Raw genomic sequence first — 23,961 nt, 5'->3', positions numbered from 1 at the left:
GCGAGGTGCTGCCAAGACGAGAGACGGCGGAAAAAGGGACGAGGTCTTGTGATCTGCAAGTTTTTATACTGCGAGTTTTTGTCTTTTCCCTCCGGCTGGAAAATGGTAACAGAGGAGAAAAGTACTGTGGGGACTGTAGTAGTCCTTCTCTTCTGAAAATCAGGATCATCCACTACATGATGTTATGATGTGGAATCCCAATAACCGAAAATCACAAAACCATGACAAGGTGGCAGTGAGAGCAGTCTGAGATGTGTTTCTGGAGCAAAGATTTCACAAATCTCACATGAGACAATTTCTTTCGTAATGTATTTCTAACTACTTGATTGATAAGCTGGAGCTGGTGCTCAGAAAACTTTTTCATTTAACAGAGTGTTTACTGAACTACCATTTCGTAGTGCAACAGCAGGGTCCAGGTGAATGCCCCAGTGTGGGGAGCCTTTCAGCTACAAATTATCAGGAGTAGAGTGTGATGTGGAGGGAGTCCTGGCCTGATGAATCCACATCTGCTGCTAGGAAGGTGGCTACTTCCCTAGATAGGACTCTGTGGGATAAAAAAAGACTTTTGGTTCAGTTCAGGGAGCCGTTCTGGTCATGTAGTTGTTCCTGTAATCTGAAGAATAAAGAGTAACATAGACTGTGTTGTGACTTTTCTGAGATCTGTCGGAGAGGGCAAAAGAAAGCCCTTCTGTGTTTTATTACTAGCATACACCATCTTTCATAATGATATATTTTTTTAAATATCAAACAAACTCCATCTGAGCTGATGTATTCTATTCATATCTAGAATCTGTAGTAGTCACAAAACTTTTAAGTGCCTGTAGATAATGCCAGCTGCAAGAAACTTTGTATGATTCTCTGTTCTGAAAGATGCTCTTTTAATCCTTATCTTTGCTAAGAGCAGAAAGAACTAATGGGAAGGTCCGTACTACAACAATCTGTAAATCACTTTGAATGTTTTTGTGTCACTTGTTAGGTTACCAGTAGGGGTCGGATGTCACATGTTTTGATGTGAAAGCTTGAGACTCTAGAATATCACAACAGCCGAAAAGTGATAACAAGCTTATAACTAGTGATGGTGAGAGGTGTTGTAATGAGTTGCCTTTTTCTTGTTCATTGAAAACCAAAGCTCTAAAACCAAGATAGAAATTATTACAATAATTTTCATTTTTTGAGCAAGAGCTCCTTGAGTAGACTCCTTTTTCTAACACCATCACCATTTGTTCAAAGAATGCCTTATTAGTGCTTCCAGGAGAGACCAGGAGAAAAAAAAGCTTTCATCTCAATGCTGTTTAGCATCCTAGTCTTATCTTTATTATATGTGGATGAATCTCAACTGATGTATTTCCTAATCTTGCTCTATAGGACAGTTTCTATTTTTTTTTTCCCATTCCTTTTCGGTAGGGGGAAAAAAAGATATCAAAGTTACAAAATTCCACATGAAAAAAAACATGTATTCCTTCCCTTGATGAAGTTCATTCCACTCCCATGTATCTAGTCCATACTGAGAAGGGGAAAATCCAACTTATTCTGGCTGTATGTCAGATTTCCACTGCAAAATGCTTACAGTGAGCAAGGGTATGGTGGTGTTGGATTGACAGCTTGAACCAAGGCCTTTTTTTGGAGCCGCTCTATCACCAGGGAACAGATGTCCTGGTTTCAGCCAAGAGAGTCAGTTGCTGGGCAGCTGTGTTGTTGCTGGACATTGGTCAGCAGATGGCAAGTAACTGCCATATATATATACATAGATAGATAGATATAATTGCATATTTGTTTACATTTTCCTCTTCTGTCCAAGTAAATAGTTTTTATCTCAACCCATGAGTTCTTTTTGTTTCTAATTTTCCTTCATCCCATTGGGGGAGCAATGAGTGAATGGCTGTGTGGTGCTGAGCTGCTGCCGGTTTAAACCACAATAGAGTAATTTCTAAGGATGCTCTTATTTGGAAATCCCCTTGAAGCAACTTGCTGTTGAGGTTTCTTACTCAGTCAACAGGGAGAACATGAATGCTCCGAATCATGACATCCTGAGGAAGAGGCAGAAATTTGCTGTACACCTCAGACCCAAAGCAGGCAAATTTTAAATCTCTACTCAATCAAATCAGAACATTTAGCTTCCTCCAACCCATAGGAGAAATTATGATCATCTTGGCTAACATATTCTGACACGGTTAATAACTCCAATAAAGGCAGAGCCAAGGTGACTTACTTGCTGTGTATTGTTACACATAATATACTAATCAGAAAAGCTCTGCTTGTGAAGCAGCTTGCAGTTCATCATTACACTGGACACAGAAACCTCAATTTCCTGGGAAAAAAAAAAAGGGAGGGGAAGGAGTGACTTTTAGGTGAACGATCTTGTTTGAATTTTGATAATGCAGATTAATTTTGTTCATTGTGATTTCCTACTTCCTCTAGTATGAATGCTGTGGTAGCAGTTGTAGCCAAATCCCAGAGATGGAAAGAGGAGAAGAAGAGTGGGACAAGTATTGTTTGGGTGACATTGGGTGGTGTGAGGTGACAGAGAGATCATGTGCAAAACTAGACAAAAGCCACGAGGAAAATGTGAGAAAGTGCATGTACGGTTTTCTCTTACTTTTGAAGGATATAGAAGCTATTGATGTCAGCTGTCTTCTCTGCTCTGTGGTTGCAAGTACGATCCTTCATTCCTGGGTCCTTTTTATTGTAAAACTATTTTATGAACATGAAATCGGTTTTTTTGGGCTGCTTTTTTTCCTGAGTAGGAGGACGGATTTATGTGCATATTTGTAATTTTTTTTCTCTATGTATTTCCTAGAGATATTTTACAATTTTTGGTCATTAAACAGAAAGAAGTGTAGAATTAAATGTTTCTGGCCACTTGTTGCCTAAAACAATGTATTTTCAAGGTCAGTACTTCCTTCTCTTTCCTGAACCTCAGTCTTCTTGCTATTTTTCACCATGTTTCCTCAGCTGCTTGAAGGATTGAGTTTGAATTTAATGAAGTTATCACCTCTGAGGAGAAAGACGAAACCTGCTTAAATTAGGTGAGAACAGGTATGTGCAAAATATATATATATTTTTTTTTTCAAACACTTTAATGTAAAATGTATTCAGTCCAATAGAAAGTCTGAGATGCTCAGGGCATTTACAAAATTCAGGGTGCAGTTTTCAGTCACTGGCCAAGCTTTGTTGTCCTCAAAGTGAATGGGACATTTCCCAGAATCCTCTTTGGAAGCAGGATTTATTACACTACTTAGTCCTAGTTTGTCAGCTATATACTTTTTGTATATTGACATTCTTCACCAAAATACAAACCTCACAGGGTTTGCTTATGGCTCTCCGCAGGATGCTGGTGTACAGATGTGAACGGGTTCACACTGTCTGTTTTATTATCTAGCTAGGGAGATTCTATCTCCTGATAAGTAAGGCTAGAAGATTTCAAAAGCACTTAAAACGTATTAATGCAAAGTTTTGAGGCAACTCATACAGCCTCCTTGTGGCCTTGACCTCTCAAGAGTGCTTGTTTGTCAGAGCTTTGCAGTTGACCTTCAGGAATCTCTTGAGTATATAAATGGAGCTGTGATGTGCAAGAGCTTCTTTCTTTCCTTAGATGTTGTTTTGACATAACTCGACCCTGAGTGGCTTTTTGAGCATGTTTCAGGATTATCAAAATAACCAAGATGGTAAATTCAATGATTTGGATGTTGCTAATGTTAGAGTTGCCTTGGCAATGACAAATAAGCTAATTGAGATACAAAGCATGCTACTCAAGGAAGTCATTTTCCATCGTTAAAGGTAAAACGCTTATGACAGAGTCTTATAATACATATCTAAGTTGAATAAAATTTCTGGCCTTCTTCTAATATATGTTCTGAGATCTATAAGAGATCACTTCCTAGAACATATAGTAAAATTATTACTTTGTAATATTAATGAGATTTCAAATCCCTAAGGACAGTCATTTCATACAATGTAGTGAAATTTCAGGTTTGCTAGCATAGTAAAATTTGATTTAAGAAAATTAAGGACATAAATGAATGCTCTGAATAATAAATATAGAATGCAGGTTCCAAGGATAGAAACAAATTATTCTTTAATAAGGCACACAATGTCTCATGACAGAATAGAGTTACCCATCTGTGCTGGTTTGCTACCAGATTTATCCATACTTTGCTGGTATGTCTCATACTGTGCAGTAGCCAGGTGGAAAGATTTCTGTTTCATCCAGAGCAAAGAACATCAACATTTTATTGTAATGCTGCTATCAAAATTTTTTTGTAAGTGTAGGGTCATAAAATCATTGTGAAAATGTGGCATTTAACTCTCAACTATTTTTCTTTTACTTCTTCCATCATTTACTTACCTTGTTTTCATTATTTCTTTGTTGCTTAATAAAGCCTGTAATTGCTGGACTTTGCTAAGCACTGTGCTTAGCAAAGCACATACTGTTATAAACGTACTGTTATTTCAGAAATCAGACTCGCATATAAATGAATTATTTGGATGTTAAATATATGCTTCTCAGTGACAGCAAAAAAAGATTATCTCAACTGTAGATCGGTGAGCTTCAATGCAAACTCTTTACAGCGTATTTTTTTTTCTGTTTTCTTTATATTGCCATATGAATACTGCTGCTTATTACCTAGTGTTTTTTACATGTAACCTTCCATCTCTCGGGTCTGATCCTGCTCTGAACTACTGCAGGTTTATGGCAGTGTGATTCCATTTACTTAGTTCCTCATGAAGCAATGTGGATTTTAGAAAGTTTAAAGTAAAATCAGTAGAGTGGGGGATTCTGTTGAAAATGTAGCTTGCCACAGTGAAGAGTATAGATAATTTCACCTGTGACAATTTTGGTTTGTGTGATTACTGAACTTCTAAACACCACTCAATGTTCACATGTCTTGAATCTTAGAAAAAATCTTTTGCAAAAAGTGTGATTAAAATTAAATACCCAATTATTTGTTCTGAGTTTCTTGTCAGCTCCTTTGTCATGCCTGGTTGTCATAATGGGTTGCCCTTCTAGCAATTTCTATAATCCTTCTCTCTGGTATGCATAGTTCTGCGTGTTTGTATTAGAGGTACCAAGAAAGGGTTTGCATATCAGGCAGCAAAGGAGAGACTGTATAGTCTTCCTGCTGCTAAGAGAATGAGTATTTCTACCTGTTATTAAATATTCTTCTTCGGTATACTCAGTATAAATAGATGACACTGTCTCTAGGCGTTTATCCTTGCCATTCTTTGAAGAAGCATTAAACTTTTCCCTTTCAGGAAAACATATTTTTGCTTTTATTTTGTAAAGATGCACATCTTTCTGATCTTGTGCTAGTACTTTATTTTGGATGCTGTACTTTTTCCACTGAAAAACATAGCCAGTGAAATCTAAATTGTTAATGAAAATGCTTTGGACAATTTTTTATCTATAAAACTCTCAAAATAAGGAACAAATAAAATTCTAAAAAGTTGCAAAGCAGCTGCCAGACTATTGCACTAAACAGTATTGATTTTAACTTGTCCTTGCCATCACTTGATAGATTTCTAATCAAGATCGACTCTTCAACTCCAGTGGGAGCTTCATGAAAATAAGAAAAAATTCAATTATTTTCATGTCTCAGCTACCAAAATTGAGTTTCTCAGATGTTAGTATATACTTCCATCTTGATAACAGGTAGCTGTGAACTAATTTCCACATTCACTGGGAATTTCAATTTTCATTGCATAAACACTCAACAAATCACTGCATTTTTTTCCCTCTTAAATTAAAAAAAAAAAATTCTCTGTCTGGTTCAGAAGATGTAATTAAATAATCTTAAAGAATCTCAGTGCAATATTTTAGTTTGCGCAAACCTGTTGTTTAAAAGTGGACAAAAAAACCCCACAACAACCAAGGAGGTAAGCTATATCTAAAAAGACAATTTTAGAAGGAGGAGTAAATGATGAAACAGGTTTCTGGTCAGTTAACCTGTCCTGGCTCAATAAAAATATGTTCAAGATGTTAAAACTTACAAAAGCTTCCATTATAAAATGTACTAAAGCAGGAGTAGTTATTCTTTCTTGAGGATATTTTTATTAAGTAAAAGAAAATTAGAGAACTTTTGATTAGAACAGCTACATCACCATTTTAGAGTTACAGGTTACAGCTGGCCCAGATTTGAATCCCAGATCCGAACAGGACTGGAGACAGGGGCAAGACTCAGGTTTTTTAACTTGCGTTTGTTTCTGCTGTTTCTTTTACTTCAATAATAAGTCTGTGTGCCTTTGCAACAGATGGCTATTTTTATTATGCATTGCGTTTTAAGTAATGTGATGCCAGTACTCATGTACAGTCTTCCTAAGTTTAAGTCCTAATCTTGAAATGTTTCCACTCGAGAAGTTTTACTAGAGTCTTCAAGAAGACCTTCTGATCAGCCACTTGTACTTATGCATAGCTGACCAAAATGAAAATATCCAGGCTCTCACTTTCACTATGAGGAATTCAGGTTAGAGTGAATCAATGCACCTGTAATAACCATGTTTTCCTATTCAGCACGAGAAATATTCATGAGACTTTTTGCTCTTTCCATAGGAGACTCAAATTTGGGCTCCACTGATTCCTTTGGACACACTTTGGACACCCTAAAAGGAATTACGTACCAATAATGGCAAGGAGTGATTGTAAGATAGCTAACACATCTGTCACGTGTAGAAATAGGTTTCTGTTGTTCACAGGTCAGTCTGTGCTACAGTCCCTCCTTTGTGCCTGACCACAGAACCTGTGAATACAATCTCACATCCAGCTGGAGTTTTTAGTTCAGATTTCAGCAGAGTGCCCCTCAGCCAGCCTCCACAGCTGCAGAAATATTGGGTTTGTTTGGACTCCTTGCAGGAACAAAAAGCGACGCATGGCAGGGCAAACACGTTTTGGCTTTTATTCACAGGCTTCTCAGGTATGGCACTGTCTTAGGAAGGAGATGTAATGTACGTTGTGGAGGTGAAAAGCACCATGTTTGTCAATACCTGCTTGACAGGTAGGATCAACTTTAATCTTCAACTCTAATCTCACATTCTACCTCAGATCTGATGAAGAAAGGGCAGCTCATTTTACTGGAGCTGGCTGAGGGTGGCTGCAAGATTAACTCCGATGTGGTTCTACTTTGAATGTCTACTCTGACAGAGACACGTGTACCGATTTTCCACCTGCAGGTGAGTCTAAATAGGAACTGTAATGCATATGGTGAGTCTTCTGGGGTTTGAACTGCAGTTTATCTCAGACCTCAGAGGAAACTTTTTGTGCAGTTGACATGAAAACATAAGTCAGCATATGCAATTTGTTGTGAAGTCAGAATGCATGGAGCTGTCATAGAACTCAGTTTAAGGGCCTGGTTCATCAGCTGGAACTGCAAATACTTCTGCTTTTACTGTTGGATTTTTCTGTATTAGTCCCTTGAACCTGATCGAGGTGGTGGTCTTTGACCTGTGACCACACACTCCACTTAGTAGCTGTTTGCATGAGACTTTCACTTTTGGATAGAAATAAAAAAAAAAAAAAGAAAAAGAAAAAGCCAAGCACTTTTGGTTTTGGTTTGTACTGTCCAAGAAAGTCATGTTAGCTTGAACTTCTTAGACTAGCTGTAAAAGTATCTTGCTGCTTACTCTTCTCTGCTGTAAAACCATGAAGTTTGAAGAAAAACCATGGTTTGATCCTTCTAGACTGAAGCTCATCAGAGTTTGTTACCAAGCTGTAATTCCTGTATCTTGTCTGAGAACACATGAAATCTGAAGCCCCAGGCTTTACATCTCTATGTATATGTGTAATTCTTACTCATTCGAGTTAAGCACACAGATAAAGAGGAAAACATAAGGGAGGAGGAGAAAAGCATTGGAAGAGAAAAGACAGAGCTTGTGCTCTGTAGCCTGGTTGTTCAGCAGTTATCGGTGTACTGATTTTAATGTTTAAAAAAAAGAAAAAGAATGGGAGTGTGTTAATGCACAAAGATATAAAAACAATATTTTCCTTTGTCTGTTTGCTATAGCATGGTTTTACTTTGTTCCGCTTTGCCTTCATAGACATCATATCAGGAAAAAAAAAAAAAAACAGTAACAAAACAACCAGCCAGACATTTTGGAGACTACATGTTTGTGTGTAGGTCAGTTGTGGATGGCTGCTTTCTTACTGAGTGATTACCAATAAATATTCCTGTCACAAATACAGACTTGAATTTTCTGGAAAGTAATTAATTGCACAAGCAGTCAACTAATTATTGCAGCTGCAAGGCATAACTTAGCTTTTTCTCACTAATATCAGTGTTATGCTTAAGTTTTGAACATCACCAGCATATTTTTAATGTCTGAGAATAATATTCTCCATCTGCCCCAATTTCATGTTGACAATTCCTACAAGCATCTTATTATGTTATGAGGAAGATGGGAGAGATGGTGGGAGAAGGAACCTTGTGGAAGAGAGGAAGTGTAAGGATATATTGCCATTCTTCTTTCCATAGCAGTCTGCAGTTATTTTGCAATTATTCTGTACAATGTTATGAACAGAAGTATGGCTTTCAGCCATCAGCTTTTGTCTTGGCGTGCTTTAGTATGTAGGACTGATGATGTGACATGAGAGATGGAAAGAGAAGTTTACCTGAGAAATAATAAAGAAATACATAACTGTGCCAGCTTCTAAACAACAGAATGTTCATTTTTGGCAGCTCCCATGAATATATTCATACTCTATTCACATCCCCTCTTGTACAAACAACTTCTTTAAACAGTATTACCAAAACTAGTAATTCATAATATCTGCCTCTTACACATCTATAGCTCTCCAAAGTACTTTGTGAATGAAGTACAGATTCTCAATTTGTTGAGTAAAATGTAGGTGGGATGTTGGTTTTTGAGATGTGAATATTATAGCATATCTTTCCAGAATGTGGATACACTGAATAGTTCAATAATATTATATTAAAATCACTTTTGTAAATTTTGTTTTCCAAAACCGGAGAGGGCATAAAGGCCCGAGAGATTAGGTATCTGTGGACCCTAAAACACTAACATCTATTCCTATAAAAATTTAAAGGAGCTATTACTAAAAAGCAAGCAAAAAAGTCAATTCAGGTCGCTTATTGGCAAATGTTCTGTTTCCATCAATCACTACTTCTTTGAGCACAATCATTTATTCGCTCCATCCTTACTCAAAGAAATTGTAGTATTTAATCAAATGCTCACTTAAGCCTTAATCTAAATAGCTAAGGAGAGCTATGAGAACTAGCAGTACTTCCCTGATACCATCTCAGTATAGCTGTTGAGACAAAGGTTAAATTTCTTAGGGAAAGAAACAGAAAAAATTCACTGGGAAAAAAAATCATCTTCTTAAATATTCATCAATAAACCACCTCCTTATATGATTGTCAATACATTTGAACATTCCTACCTATTCACTAAATATGCCCTACAATTTTGTGTTTGTTCTGCTTGCTTTATTGGCCTGATAAATAATCTTATAAATAGTTGGTAATACACGGTTCAAATTGGCAATCTGCATGGCACATGTAAGGGGAGAGTAATCAACTGAAATACTTTATAAAAAAAAAAGAGTTGATTTTCATTTGGTTTATGTCTAAAAATATATCCAGGAAAATAAACAGCTAACGTTTGGTCTTGTTTCATTATTCTGGGAAATAAAAATTTTAAAAATGGAAAAATTTTAGAAGGAAAATGCTTTCAAAATCAAATGAAACACAGTTGAGAGCGAGTGGATGAGCAGCCTGGGCAGAGCATTGCCAGACATCTGCAAGAAACAGTTTGAGAACCCATAGGAGGTGCAGCCATGACAAGGTGCTGGAAGCATATGCAGGATTTGCAACAGCAGTTAGAAGAACAGTCAGTCCTGGATTCTGCCTAACTCTCCATTCCTGAAGGCCCCAGTACATGCAGTCTTACCAAAGTGAGAAACAGTCCTTTCTCATTTCAGTAGCTCAGTTCCAGAAAGGTGAAGGCTGTTTCTTTGACTGAGTAGAGGTGCTTTGTGAGAGAAGAGCCAGGTTGCCTTTCATAATCTCTGAAAGCAGCAAGATCTGCTTGCTCAGGAGGCTCGTGTAACAGATGGACACAGGCATTGCTGGAGTGGTGAGGAGAAACTGAAATGATTGCGTCACCAGGGAGGCTGAGGTGATAGGTAATTCAGAAACCGTAATTAGGGCTCAAGCCTTTTAAATTAATATTTATATTTTATAGTAAAGGAATAAGTCATAAAGCACTGTTATTCAGGCAGTAGTTCTACTTTCTTTAAAGTCACTGGGTAAAAATCTCTTTAATTTTGGTAGAACTGAACTAAACTGCATGATTCGTTCTCAGTTCACTTTTAATTCTTCAGCACTCCTAATGCACAGCTGTATGCTTCGTGTAAGGTTGGCAGCAGTGGGGAATGAACTGATGTTACTGTCTTCTATCAAGATCTCAGAGGATTGAGGGAACTGAAGGGGAAGGTGTCTGCACTTTCATGATTGCTACATTTCAGTCTCTGGGTTTCAGAATTGGCATCTCCTTCATTGTGTAGCAAATCCCCAAGGGAGAGCCACAGGCCTCTGTTTCCAGGCCTAGTTCTGTCCTGCTCTGTGTTATAAATGCACTCCAAAGCAGACTCTCCTTTATACGCTGTCCTTTGAATCTTGTGACTCTCCTTCATAAAAGCTGTGAAAATGCTCCTCAGCTCTCACTTCTGTACTGCTGAGCAGCCGAGAGGAAGGGAAAGACGCGCAGCTCTGTAATGCTGCTCTACCGTATGCTGTCAAAACCTGCCAACGGTTCCTCACGCAAATGAGTTTCCAGCTGACAATGTATGTTTTTAATTTAGCTCACATGGTTATACATGGGCAGGTGAGAAGGGCCCATTTCCCTTTTTCATTTCTTTTTTTTTTTCCCCTGTGCTGGTAAATGTATTTCATCTTGTAACTCTTGCTTTGGATTAAAAAGCTGTTGCCTTTGGCACTAAAGCTGCACAGCAGGCTGAAGAAAGTAAAGCTTCCTTTCATTGCCATGTTTGAAACTAGAGGAAGTCATCATATTACTTTAACAAGCAGAAATGAATGAAAATGTTTAATATGATTATGCAAGCATGAGTAGCTGTATAGCTGTGTTCTAACTGCCACGGATTTTGCTCTGTGTGATTCCTCATGCTGGTGGGTAACGTGATTGTCTGTTTTCCACTAGCAGCCAAATAAGTATATTGTTGTTGTTCTGAGATGTGAGATCTCCAGTGATCTGTTTCCCTCCTTTTCAGAAATACAGCTCCTTAAAAACAGGTTTGCGCTGTAGACTTGACATTGTGCTTTGCTGCCAATGAGCATTTCATACTACACACCTTGCAGCTATATATTATTAAGCACACAGGAATGAGTAACAGTCTTCTGATTTTTGCTTCTGTTGTGGCACTGTGTAGAATGGAAATTAATTCCTGGCTTGTGTCAGAGTTGAGCAAAGCACCCAGAGTGTAGCCACTCGACAAAAACCCTGCCACAGAGAGAGAATGGAGTTAGCTTAGGTGCCAGAAGCAATTTTAACTCATGAGCACGGTGATCCGCCAATTAGTTAGCTCTGCATATATGACATTACACTGTGCAACAAAACGCATTTAATTGCTGTGTGTTTCACCTTGTCACCTGTTTCTGTGCTGATTATGATTGGTAAAGAAGGCTGGGATTCATCTCTTTTAATTTTGAATGGTGAATTGGGAGCTGGCTGAGCTTTCCTTGCATTGGAGAGAGAAGGAGCATCTAATGATATTGACCTCATGTCTATCTGAGTTTTCACCCAGTGTTGCCTGTTTCTTTCCAGACTAAATATTTTCTTTACATTTTTATTTCAGTAAAAGAGTTTTTGTTTAGACGAATTTATAGAATACAGAATCAGAGAGTAATTAAAGTTGAAAGGGACCGTCCTACTTAAAACATGGTCAGCTACCGCAGGTTGATCAGGACCATGTCCAACTGTGTTCTGAAATATATCCAAGGTTGAAGAGTCTACGGACTGTCTGGGAAACCTATTCCTGTTTTTTGATTACCCCAACAGTAAAAGAATATAATTATGTTTTATAGGAATTTCATGTATTTCAGCCTGTGCCCATTTCTTCTTGCTCCTTCACTGGTCTGCATTAAGAAGAGTGACTCTTTTTTTTCATACTCCTCCAGGCATTTGATGAGATGCACCATCTTCTTCAGGAAAGCAGGCCCAGCTCTCTCAGTCTTTCCACATACGTCAGATGCTCCAGTCCATTAATCATCTTTTTAGTCCTTTACTGGACTTGTTCCAGTGTGTCCCTGTCTGGATTCCAGCCCAGAACTGGTACCAGTGCTCCAAATATGTTTCAAACAGGCAGATGGCAAAGATCACTTCCCTTGACCTGCTAGTAATGCTCCTCCTACAGCCCAAAACTCTTCTGAATTTTGTCATGTGACTGATCTCTGTGAATTTTTCTTTTTAATCTTATGTCATTTTTCTACAAAGAACCAGTTCCACCAACAACAAAAAGACAACCTAAAACTTGATTAGTCCAAGCAGTATTTTCTCTCATGCTTCTCCTCTGACTCAGACAGACCCAACTTCATGCAGACTCAAAGCTTGCCAGATGTGAATCAGATCATGTCCTTGTTAGTGCAGTAATTAATCCACGGTGATAAGACCTCTCTCTCAGCGCCTCATTAATGTGGCTTTATGACTTTTGGATGGGAGCTGCCTCATAGCTGGCCAACTCAGAGGACGGACAGAATTAGCACAGAGCAGTCTGCATTGGGCCATGTAGATGGGCCTCTCTCTTTAGGTTAATAAATTAAGGAAAAGATCGTGATATTGAGCCATTGATTGTAATTGAGTCTTGTAGGTTAGTAGAGCCTGGACAGTAAATAAAAGCAGTGTGTTGATGCTAAAATCTCATTGTCTGAGAATTCGCAGTAATTTTGTTAATTTTTTTTAATTATAATTTATCTTAGGAGTATAAGTGCACGTGATTTAGTGTTCTTATTTTGTCAACTAGTAGTGACTCTCTGAATGAGAAATAAATATGCTGTGATTTACCCTTACAAATATTCCTGATGCTCCACCTTGCTTTTTACTCCTTTCATTTTAATTACTCAGAGATACTGTTACTGAACTGCAATGTATGAGAACTTCTCTTCCACCTTCAGCCTCTTTGCAGAGAGAAGTAAAATAACCCGTACAAGATATAAAGTAATAAAGAATTGTCCCCATATGATCAGACTGGTGTTATTTAGCTTACTATACACGTGTAATGCACTGGAGTCAATGTAAAGGTCTCACAAAGAAGTCCATATTCTGGTAATTATTCTTCCAACATCTACTGAGGTCTGAAATTGCCATTTAAAAAAAAAAAAAAAGTTGCGGAAAAGGGTATAGGTTTTTATCTGTCAAATGCCCTTTTGTTGTGCGAGAGGAGCTAGTAGTATCAGTTCTTCCAATTAATGGCTCATTCCCATTTTCTACTATCATTACCAGAATAATTGAAAGCCACATCTGTATAGGTAGGTTCCTTCAGTCTCATAATCATTTATTGTATCATTGAGCCCTAAGAATCAGGTACATGTTAATACTGGGTTAATTAGAGAAAACTAAGAAAAAGATATTCCATGTGCAGGGAGCACACAACAGACTGGGGCTGGTAGGCAGAAGATACAAAGTGGGTTGGTGTGTTTGGAAGAGCAAGAGAATGCTTAGAAAACAATCCAGTGAAAGTTAGAGATCATCTCTTTCCTAACGAATAAAATGTCATGGTGATATCATCAGGATATTGTGGCAGATAGAAGGCCCAAGAACAGAAGATTGTTTTCATAAATCCTGCAGGATTTTTGTCTTTCTATAGAAAAGAGAACATGTAAATAAGCATACAAGCATATGGCACAAAAATGGATATATAGATATATATGGAGAAGACCGGGAGAGCACAAAAACAAGATGTTGATGGTTTGCTGACTGGAAGTGAAAAGATGCCTTCATATTCAGGCTTTGTGCTGGAAACAGAGAGGAACTCTTTTTCTTGTACTAGAGAGTAATGAATAGATGTTTCTGTGAACTGTCTTTGGTGGATCATCACACTGAAATGTTCATTTTAAGAGTTCTTTTACGTTGTAAATCTTGACATCTCTTCCTTCCTTCAATGTGGGTCATCATTTCACATAGTCAAATGCCAAAAAGAGGTAATTTGTTTTATTTCCCTAATATTTTGGATGGTAAACCTCATCTTTGTTAAAAGCGGTCTTAAGCTCATGTGTTCAGAATATTTTAGCCTTTAGATTCAGGACAGCTTAGTTTGTTATTCACAGAATCTGTGGGTCTTGCCAGACTAGAAGTTGCTTTTAACGATGAAGGATGAAGATTCCAGATTTAGAGGATTCACTTGGATCTACAAGTCTGTGATTTTTATTGCCAAGTACACATTGGCTTATGTAAGAGTAGTTGTATGTAAGTTTACCAGTTAAATACACCATACTTTCACTTCCTTATTGTAGATGACTTCTTGCTTTACAAAGGTACAAGGCATTTTGAGATCAACCAGTTATTTCGTTAATCAGCAGTTTCTAATAAAAAAGGAGTGTGGCTCTTACTTTAGATGCAATAATAAATCAGGCTCAAAACAGGCTTTCCATGAATCAGTATTCAGTTATTGGAACTTTGGTGGGGAAAGGTGCTTAAGGGATAGCATGGAAGTTCTTTTTTAATATACAACGTTTCACAGATGATTTCTCAGAAACAGGAACTCATGAAGCTCTATCATCAGATATCATTCACAATCTTGATGTTTCTCTGTTTTTCCCTAAGAGGCATAAATTAAGATTTTATCACTGGAACACTCTCAGATGAAGCTCTATATCATTGCCTTGCAGAGATTACATAAATCCCGGCCATTTGGAGAAAAAATCACATTCATAAATAATACCAGTTTATCCGTATATAACAATACAGGATCTAATTTGAACTGTTTAGTACCAGGTTGCAAATCTTTAGCAGTCTCTAAGTCGGTTTTATTTTTTGCCGCAACATAAATTACAGTGGTTTGATTTGTTTGGGTTCACATAAGCTGATGGTGAATAAAATCTGCCTATTTTCATGATAATATAATTTTTTAGATGTTTATTTTTGAAGGAAACTGGGCGTTCAATACTTCTTGATGCCAAGAACCTGTGCTCATGCACTGGCCAACATGCAGCAATACCCCACAGTGGTATCTTACAGTGAAATTCTTTGAAAAGTGAACTGTGGCCCCAGAAGCAGCATACTTAGGTGAAACAGACTCTCGTCCCTCCCTTTCTTTACCACACTTTTGCACCTTTTAGCAGAAGCCCAATTAAGTCAAAGGGTTTGTACTCCAGGACATGGAATAAGATGGCACAGAGCTGACTATGGTCTTGTGTCAGATTTCACAAGATGGAGGGAAAATGTTTCCTTTTTTTGCCTCATGTCACAATTTGGAAACTGTTCTTGGGGAAGTATTACTGTTTGTTAGCAGGGGCATATTTTAAATTATTGGTAGGGCACTGAGAATGTGATGAGGTGTAGGTATGAAACTTGCTTTCTGATATCTCTACATTTTAAAAAGAAAGAAAGAAAGCAAAAAAAGAAAAAAGAGGTGAAGACAAAGAGATGAAGATAGAAAAATGTAGGAATGTAATGGAGTGTAAGCGTTCTCATACTGTGGATGGACCTTAGCTTCACCTGGTCTGTTAGCCTGAAAGAGGTGCGAGAACTGTATAGGGTTCAGCATGTCATCCTGACTTTCAAGAATGACAGATTTTATTCAGACTTTGGAATTAATCATATCAGGAAGTCATGAAGGCAATTCTAAGCCTTATGTTCTAGAGTTTAAGACCATCTACAGTTGTCAGAATAGGATGCTTAGGATTTCTGAAATACATATGCAGTTTGAACTCTGTGGTGAATCTTGATTTGATCTTAGCCCTACTGACTTCTAGTGGCAATGAGATTCATCGTTTAGTAAGTAGTTGTGTGATGAAAAATTTCCTCTTAGTAGTTTTAATGATAGTCACAGGTTTAGCTTTATAATTTGGTCTTTTCAGGTATGCCACGCCCACCTCCTTTTGCTTTAATACTATACAATCTAAAAAAACTGTACTTTTTAATAAAATATAAGGGTACTTTCACATATTCACATTTTTATACATAGCCTCTTTCTCATCAAAAAAAGAAGAATGTGGAAAAAGGGAATTTTAAGAGCAAGAAATTTTATTTTAAAGAGCAGAGCTGAGATGCAATTATGTGTTGGCAAATGTTTCCACCTTTGAAGCAATATCAGTGGAAGCCTGAGGCAGACAAAGTTTAAGAACATTAAAACCACAAACTTTCTTTTTAATAATACATGAAGTTGCCTTAATAAATCCTTATGGAAACTGTAGCAACAGTAGCTAATGACTGGTTTTAGTTAATGACCCATTAACATGTTAGCAAAGCAGCCACTAACTGTGATATTTGGAGAGAATCAGTTTCAAAGGGACGATTAATATTAAAATGTGATGATGATTTATTAACCAATACATTTTTAAGGTATTACCTTCAACCTAGAGCAGTGGCAGTGTTGGTAAAACAGTAATTTCATGAGAGCTAATAATCTGTTTTGCTCCAATCAGGCAACAGCAGAAAGAAATCACTGTCCCTCCTCAGAGATATTATTGCTGAGGTAAATTTCAGTCTTGGATGGATGGTGCTTTAAAACAATGTTGCTACTGTGGGTCTTAACAGGATGCCTAGAAATCTGAGAGATGCACAGGCAGCAGATACGAAGACCTGGTTTTCCCTAATTAGGTTGGGGAAAGGACCTTCCATTAGTTCTTTACTGAGGAGGCTGATGTAACAAATAGCATAAATAAAAGTCGGTAGGAAACTACATCAGCTGGGATGTCTAATACCACTAGTTTTATGTACTTACTTACTAAATATTTTTTTGTGTATGTGTCACAGTCCAGAACTTCTAGTTCTATAATTTTTATCTGTGCTCCAGAACAAAAGAAAACTACTTTGAGTTTGCATCCTTGTGGCCATGCTTGTTGTTGGAGTCAGTGCTGTTTTGGCACAATTAATACCTGTAACATGCTGTTAATTCTCTTTCTATGCATATTTCAAGTTCACACCATGCATATACCTGCTTGTTTTGCTTCCACCTGGCAGAGGCAAATAAATCTATCCTGTGCTTAGAGGGGTAGATAGCCAAATCTGTCAGCACTTCTTGAGGAACAAGTTCAACATCTGTGGTGAGCCTTCATGAAATTGGTGTCTTTTGCACTTTAAATTTTATGTTATTCTACAAAATTTCAGAGTCATTGATTGTGGTCTTCATCTTCATTGCCTCTCAGGGCTGAAGGTTATAAATCCTTAGGGAAACCTTTTCTCGAGTTGATACAAAACTGAAAGACAAGCATATTCTTGGCACTTTAGCTAGCAAGCTTTGCCTGCCTGAGCAGTCACCCGACCTCTGCAGGCTTCCTTCCTTCATTCCTTCCTTCACAGTGTCAGCTTGTGCCATGTCCCAGATCCCCATGACCTTTCTATCAGGAGAGCTCCAACACTTTCCAAAAACTGAAACATTTTCCTCCCCAAACTCTGTAAATGGAGTCACAGAATGCTGGAGATAAGAAATGTGTGTTTGAGGACTGCTATTTCCAAACTCTCTTGGGGCTTTGGATCCATGCATCTCACTTAAGTATGTTGTAGTTAGATCCCTTTCTTTTGTTAGTAAGCAGCATTGTGGTAGGGTTCAGGTGCTCAAACATGTTTCTGAAGGGTACACAGTAGGTGAAATTACAATATCAGTTACACCACTAGAATCAAATAAGAAGCAATGTCCCTCACATCCATCATGGGGTGCCAGAAGGTAAAAACATGCCAATAGGTACTTGCTTGCCTGGACATGCTTAGGCACAATAAAAATTACAAAGTGGTCAGGCAATAGCCATTATAAGTCAGCTACTGCTCAGATTGGTGTTCTGCCAGAAATGTTTTGGCCGCTCAGCTAAAGAGAGTATTCATCTGAGGTTGACTGGAGGCATTTTTCTTTGTGGTTTGTGTGTTATATACGTGCATTTGTGTTTTTGAACACTTTGAATGTTTGCTAATCAGCTTGAGATGCCTGTCTGCTGAACACTTTACTTCTCTTGAAGCCACCTGACCATGGAAAAGTGAGCCAGCTCATCTATAAGGTGCTACCAGGACAGCCAGGGAAGATGGAGCTGAAACAGTCACAATTTGTCCATGGAGAAATGTGTTCTCTTAAGTAATCCAAAATACTTTCCATTCCCCTGTAATACTTTGTACGTTAACAGCACCACTGTGTCAAGGTAATGATGACAAAGGCAGTCTCATTTATGAATCAGTTACTCAGTTACTTCCACCAACAATTTATTACTGAGCTATTGTTAAGTGAAGTTTTCACATGTTGATCTTGTTTTCAGCTGGAATCCAGACAACATGAAACAATGGACCCCAATGAAGGGTTCCCCACAAGCAGCACTGTCTTGAGTTTTGTTTCTTTGAAGAGAAAGCAGATTTAAGTGGGGTTATTGCCATGTCAAACAACATTAGTTCAGCCACGCTGTTTTTTATTTGTACCGCTGACTGTTCCTAGTTGCCGAGAATCACTGTAAAACACTGTGGACCTGCACTTAGTTGATACGGATAGTGTTTTATTTCAGGAGAATGAGGCCTGTCTTTTCTTTTCTTTTCTTTTCTTTTTTTTTTTTTTTTTTTAGGAAACATTTGTTTAAATGTCTGCTCAAGAAGCTGTCTTCTGTCCAAAGAGCCTTGCCCTGTTTCTTGAGTCTTTCTTTCTCTTTTCCAGTAATGAACAGTGGTAAGACACAGCTCTAATAACCCGAGGAGACCTCTGAGATGACAAAGGAAAATAGAGCCAGGGCATGCTTAGAAAGTCAAATCCGCACTTCAATTTATAGCAGTAATAGAACCTCAGCAGCTGTTCCTTGCGACAAAAAACAGCTAATGCTGCTGGGGCTGAGATAACCTTTGCATGTCAGTGATGCCACTCCCCAAGACACTGGTCATTCTGGTTTCAGACTGGAGTAAAGCCTCAAAGTGAGCTGTGTATATCAGCAGAGATCAGCGGGTACAGCTGACAGTGGAGAGTTTTTGTTTGGCTTTGGGGCTTTCTTCAGACCTCTTGGCCTGGTTAGGTATAGCTGATGTGGCCTTTTCTGTTAGTATTATTTTTTATTTAAGAAGTGCTTGCAAAAATCACACTACTGCTTTTTGGTATCACAGGGAACGATATGGCATAGTTGCTTACCTGCCCTGAGGCTCTGCTTGATGAGTATTCACAAGTCCAAAGTGATCCCTCTGCTCCTCCTGTATGTTTAATGTGTATCTAAGGCAGCCGAGGAGCTGAGTTGCTTTTTTTTTTCTTTCTTTCTTTTTCTCTTTCTCCTTCTTTCTTTCTTTCTTTTGAAAAGGGCAAGCAGTGCTACCTTAAGCTCACTTACAACACCTAGCTTGGATCTTCATCTAATCCATGAGCAATTTGGTTGGAACCTAAGTGAGGCTGGGGCTTGGATAAATGCCAGCTTGCTGATCCTCTGTCTGATGAATACTGAAGAAAACAACTGGAAGACTTGGCAGAAATTACATCAGCATCCCTGATTGAGAGTGTGCACCTGCCACTTGCTGTTCAGGTCTGTAACTCAGGTCTTTCTAAAATTCCACCTGCTCCTTTCGCAGGTTTAGTGAGAAGCTGTTGACAAGAATGTTTTTTATTGTCTGTGCAGATATATTTTTTTCTCTGAATATGGGACAAAAGGGCTCAGCATGAAAACTCTTTGGAGCTTCAGCTGGCATGAGCGTGAAGAGAGCCTGGCATGACTTGCCATGTGCTCACATTTAACTAGACCCAGATGCTATGGGAAGAGAGGGGAAGATGACAGCCTTGCACATGAGCACGGATGCTGAAAATATGCTCTTCTGGGGATGGGAAGGGCCTTGTTAACCTACTGAAATAGCTCCTGTTCCAGCTGGCCATAATTTCCAGATATTCCTATCTGGAATATCTGGAAGAGGATCTGAATCTAGGAACTATGGCAGAAGTGAGAAAGGATCCTGGGAATAGCTGTAAGTAGACAACTAAAATGTATTTTAATACACACAGACACTGGGAAGGAGTTAGCTTGGGATGGATTGTCTGTCCTTATCTACTATTTTCTTTCTTTCCCTCTTCTCTATTCCCCACATTTCCTTTTTTTAACATATGTAGATTCAGAATCATGAATACTTAAAATAACAGTATTACATGCTGTTCATTCAGACTGAAGAGAAGGCTGAGGTAATTTTAGGTAATTACAGAGGGCAAAACTGATCCCCAGTTGCCTTTGGTAAGGTATTAAAATAACTTTCACATGAAGATAAGATCTTTCATAAGATCCTTCATAATGTTATCTCTTAGAACTATCTCCATAACAATACATATAGTATTAGAGAGGTATATATAGTTATACTTGCACTTGTAATGACTTAGAAACTTTCAGGAAAAAAAAAAAGAGTGCCAGGAAGATGGTAGAAGAACTTGAAAGCAAACTTAGAGTATAATTTCATGAATTAAAATTGACAATTATGCTTAGAAAATCATAGGGAATAGAAGAGTCTCTACTGTCTAACTCAACAAACAAACAAACAAGTGCAAAAAAACCCAAAACACATCAGCAGAGTGCCACTGTAGGACTATGTTCACCTCCTGGCTTTTTTTTTTTGTCCCAGAGCATGCATGAAGATGCTCAAGTTTTAAGGATGCTAGTGATGTGAAAGCCCTGACTTGTTCCTGGTTTGGTAGTGATCTGGTGCACTTACACCAAGAGAAGTACCAGAACAGCATAGAGGAAATATCCTTCCTCTTAACAACACGTCACCCCATACCCAAATACTTAGAGCACTAGCTTAATGGGAGATCCACATTCTCTTCTTGCATTGGAGAGAGACTCCAACTTTTGCCTCAGAGAAGATAAAGGTTACAGTGGCACTATATGATTCTTTTAAGTAGCCCTCGCCCTTGCTGTGTGAAGAGAGTATGGAAGATGACTACTTTGGGAAAAAAATAGAAGCAATATTTCGGTCAACCGAGGCAAGTGAAGAAGACAGAGTAGCAAGGGTCAAGGTTTTGTTTAATCTTTGTTAGAAAAGGATATGAACCCAAGTCTCTCACAACTGTTGGGTGTTGAACAAGTGCAGAAGCCAGCTGTGTCCACTTCTGCATCTCCTGAGAGTGGATAGATATCGTGGCAGCACTGAGCCAATAAGCACCTTTGACCACTACCCAGTTCATACCCAGTGAACATCTCTCTCTTAGGTGCTTTCCATCACTTGAGGTGCCTCTACACTTATTTTCCTTGAACATCATTGAGAAGTACCTAATACTTCTATATGAAGCACCAGGATACTGTATATTACAAAGGATTGTGAGTTCCAATATATATCAGCCCACATGATTTCAGTACCTGAGTCCCTTAGCGGATTAGCTCCTGACTGCCTTGTGCTTCAGTTCACCTTTGATACAGGCATTAACAACGAAGTCTGAACTCACAGTGATGCTGTGGAAGACAAATACGTGAAAGATTGTCCAGTACTGAGACACAGTTGTGAGGGGGCAATAGAAGTAGCTAAGGTAAGTCATGAGGAAGAGTCTGGATCATGTACAGCTATCATCTATCCACCTTGAGGAAGCCCTAAGCACTTCCTATGCAGTGGGATTCCACGTATTTCAACATTACTCAGTTAGCATGAGATTTTCAATAGCACCCCGTGCAGGGTCAGACTGTACACCAGCAAGGAGCATTAGGAATTATTTCCCAAGAAAAATGGTGGGAGCAAACATTAAACAATGTACTTGACCATCATGTTTTAGCATTAAAATACATTCCTAGACATTCACTATATATTCGCATAACAACATTTACAGTAGAATCTCCAAGTAAAAGATTTAGGAAATCAACAACTGAAGTATTTAAGAACCAAGAGTATGACTGTCTGGTATTTTTCTCCTCTGCTGGTTTACCAAGCCATTTTGACAGTGCTAAATGAAGAACTGAATATTGTCTCACTATGGACCATTGTTTCTTCTTCAGGAAAGTAAATATAAAATTCCAAGGAAATGTTTCTGGATAGAGGATTCCTGCTTCCTTCCTATAAAAAGGAAATAGTACTGTTCTGTACAAAGCTTGCTGTTATTTTTGTATATTTAATTTATGTAAAAAGCAAGAGGAAGCCAAGTCCATGTTTAGAATCTTACAAATAATTAATTCAGTGTTTCTAGAGTTGGCCTGAATTTGAAAATTGAGTTGTTTTTTTCTTTTCCCTTTTTTCTACTTTTTCAAACACTCCTTTTGTAAGTAATATCAAGAGTTAAATTTGTTTGCAGGGCTAGTAAGATACTGTCACATGTAGTCTTGTCTCAGATAATTCCACTTATTGCCAATGAACATAAACTTTTAATAACTGATTTGGGCATTAAGAAACAGAGAAGACAATCAATTATACAAGTACCTAGGGAAACACCTTTCTTCCCCTTCACAAAGTTCATCTTTACTCCAGACACCTCTCTTCCCTCTTCCTAGTCTTTCCTCCCCTTGTTTTGCTTGACATTACACTCAATCCCTTCACTGAGGTCACAGCACAGGAGGCCAGGCTTAGTGTGAAATGATTTTTTTTTAATTTTCTTTTGTGATAGTTCTGGTTTACTACTCTTTTCTTTCATTGCTGCTTCCTTCTTATTCATTTCCTCTGCTGTGCCATGGATTTCTCCATAGACTGCATTCTCCTCAGGAGTGCTCTTTTCCTGGTGTGACTTACCCACCAACCTTCAGATACAGACCTCCCTTTGTCTCCCTTTGTGCATCCTCCTTCATATTTTTTCTGGTGTGCCCTCTTCCAGCAGCTACCACCCCATCTTAAACCTGAACAGCAGTACCAGATGCTCTGCCCTGCACTGGTGCGGCCTCACCTCCAGCACAAGGTGTAGCCTGGGCGCCACAATATGAGAAAGGCATAAAACAATAGTTTTATTTTAGTAGTATTTATACTACTATAATAGTATTTATTTTGTTAGAGAGCGTCCAAAGGACGCCACAAAGATGGGAAAGGGTCGGGAAGGGTCTGGAAGGCAAGGTGTGTGAGGAGCGGCTGAGGCCCCTCAGTGTGTCCAGCCCAGAGCAGAGTTGCTGAGGGGAGGCCTCATGGCGGCTGCAGCTCCTCACAGGGAGCGGAGGGGCAGCGCTGAGCTCTGCTCTCTGTGACAGCGACACGGCCCGAGGGAACGGCATGGAGCTGTGTCAGGGGAGGGGCAGCTGGGGTTAGGGAAAGGGTCTGCACCAGAGGGCGGTGGGCATGGAGCAGGCTGCTAGAGTTCAGGAAGCTTCAGGATCCAAGTCGGGAATCTATGATCTAAATCTAAAGCCAAACAAGCTATGTTGCTTGTCTAGGAGAAAATATTCATTTTGGAGAGCTCCAAACACACTCTGTCATTGACTTGTGTAAGTGGGAAATCAAGCTATTCCACTCACTGAAAGATTTATGACTCAGCAAGGATACTGCAAGTAAAGAAGGTCAATATTCAGGATCCTTCTTTTTAAAATATAATTTTATATGACTGATCAAACATCGTTAAAAACAAACACTTGTGCTACAAACAATCCAATCTAATACTTTTTCCTAGCGGTCCTCACAGAGGGGATCATGCCTTGATCACTGTGAAGTACGTACCATCTCTGCATGTACTGTTGGCACCGATACCTTTATCTATTACAGCAAAACGGGTTGCCCTTTTTTTTCTGTTCTAATGAGAGAGCTGCTTTAAGACTGCAGAGGGCAGGGAGCGAGCGGGGCTGGCTTTGCCACTGAAGGGGAGCAGGGGAGCGATGTGCCCGTCCGCCCGGCCGCCTGCCGCCGTGCCGACGGGCGCCGCGTGAGGAGCCGGCCGGCCGCGGGCTCGGGGCTGGG

The 23,961-nt window shown here is 38.8% G+C and overlaps 1 long non-coding RNA gene across 1 annotated transcript in view; it reads left to right on the top strand.

Annotated features, from left to right (window-relative positions):
* Positions 1 to 14,027, top strand: part of LOC110392653 — a 33,029-nt gene extending 19,002 nt beyond the window's left edge. Inside the window, exons 2-4 of the long non-coding RNA XR_002434535.1 lie at positions 2,953 to 3,036; positions 7,037 to 7,164; positions 12,144 to 14,027. This is a non-coding gene — a long non-coding RNA (uncharacterized LOC110392653). The remainder of the gene's footprint in view (positions 1 to 2,952; positions 3,037 to 7,036; positions 7,165 to 12,143) is intronic.

Source organism: Numida meleagris, chromosome 1, assembly GCF_002078875.1.
Source record: "Numida meleagris isolate 19003 breed g44 Domestic line chromosome 1, NumMel1.0, whole genome shotgun sequence".
Lineage (NCBI taxonomy): Eukaryota > Metazoa > Chordata > Aves > Galliformes > Numididae > Numida > Numida meleagris.
The sequence above is the reverse complement of the archived record's forward strand: the minus strand, read 5'-3'. Positions and strand labels throughout refer to the sequence as shown.